Below are 1,781 nucleotides of genomic sequence, written 5' to 3'. Positions count from 1 at the left end.
GGGGGAGGGGGTGGGGGGGGGAGGGGGGGGGGGGGGGGGGGGGGGTGGGGGGGGGGGGGGGGGGGGGGGGGGGGGGTGGGAGGGGGGGGGAGGGGGGGGGGGGGGGGGGGGGGGGAGGGGGGGACGGGTGGGGGGGGTGGGGGGGGCAAGCGCGGTGGGGGGGGGAGGGGGGGGGTGGGGGGGGGGGGGGGGGGGGGCGGGGGGGGGGTCGGGGGTGGGGGGGGGGGGCGGGCCGGGGGGGGGGGGGGGGGGGGGGGGGGGGGGGGGGGGGGACGTCTGGATCTCAACTATATAAAATTACTAAAATCTCCACAAAACCCCCTTCTGATAATTATCACAAATCGTCCAGTACCAAACAAGACTCGTGTGTCAATAAGATTAGAAATACACCTAACGAAATTGGTTTGAGATAAGGCCAGTTACCCAGTGAGTTCACTCATGACTTCACGTTGAAATCAGAGTTTCATTTGGTTTGTCACATTTTACTGATTCGACAACTGTTTGCACTATTTCACCAATCATTTCAAGTTGTAAGGTGATATGAATTGACATCGTTTCAGTAACATAGACTCCAGTATCCTTTCCTGGAATCTATCAATGTCTGTAATGCTCATATTACAGGCATCAATGAACTATCGATGAAGTAAAATTGAGTTTCTCAACTCCTAATTCACACAACCTTTCCCCATTTCACATTGTCATCTTAATTAATGTTGAGTGAATGGGTGTTGAATACTATGAACACTCTTCATAATTTCATTATGGATGATGAATAGTTTGACTCAAAACTGCAATCATTGATCATTACTTCGTAATGACCTACTTTTACGACGAGAACGCAACCGGTGTAATGGAAACAATTATTATTATAACCAATTGTACCAGTGATTGTTTTATTGTACTCGTTTGTTTAACTGTATCAAAGGCACTTTTCCTTCCGTTGCCTGTGACCTTGCACGGACGCGCTTACGCTCCGTAGTTTCGCCTGTAACTTTTGCTCGTCTCGGTATTCTTTCGATACCACGAGATTGCCACACAAATATATCTTATTTGGATCACTAACAACTTTCTGGTTTTTGGCCTACAGAGGGAACCAAGTCGATGCCTAGCACGTAATCTTCATGAATTGGTGATCATAGTCAACCGCGACTCGATACCATCTACAACCATGCTTTAGTAATCTACAGATATTGATTAAAGTCCATCAGTTATTTTGTATTACACTTGATAGTTCTCAATAAGTAAACATTTTCAGCACATTATGATAACAAGTTGTCAATGGATAAATGTATGAAAGTCACTAATATAACTTACTTCAACGTTTTCCTTGCTGTCATAACCATTCAAATAGTCACCGAAAGTAGAGTCATTTAATGTTGCCGAAAATCTCATGCATTTTGAACTTATCCCATATATACACATACTTCTCTCTAGCCTTTTGAAGAGAGCATGAACAAAGATTTAAGCAGAATAACATGATTCTATTTTATTTTGTTCGGTTCTTGTCAGCTGTTTACAACTTTCAATATTTGAAAATCTTAATTATAAAATGGATTGAAACTGCTTACATAAGTGAGTTTAGTTGGATACAAACTAAGCTTGAAAATGTAAAACGGAATATCATAACTTACAGCACGACGTTCCCATTTGTCCACTTTAAACTTGGCTTTCCGATCAATCTTCTCAATTTCCTTACACAAGCGACCCTTGAATAAAGAATAAGCAGGCAAGTATACAAAACTCAAGGTAGGAGCATTTATAAAACGGATTAGAAGAGAACG

At 44.3% G+C, this 1,781-nt stretch overlaps 1 protein-coding gene across 1 annotated transcript in view; it reads right to left on the bottom strand.

Moving 5' to 3' along the window:
* The window catches only part of Smp_052510 (putative alpha-amylase), a gene marked incomplete at both ends in the record, with an annotated part of 7,044 nt that overhangs the window by 1,675 nt on the left and 3,588 nt on the right, over positions 1 to 1,781 (bottom strand). The gene's annotated exons all lie outside the window — the stretch shown is intronic.

The sequence above is a fragment of the Schistosoma mansoni genome, chromosome 4 (assembly GCF_000237925.1).
Source record: "Schistosoma mansoni strain Puerto Rico chromosome 4, complete genome".
Taxonomy (NCBI): Eukaryota; Metazoa; Platyhelminthes; class Trematoda; order Strigeidida; family Schistosomatidae; genus Schistosoma; species Schistosoma mansoni.
This window is presented reverse-complemented; position numbering and strand designations above follow the sequence as displayed.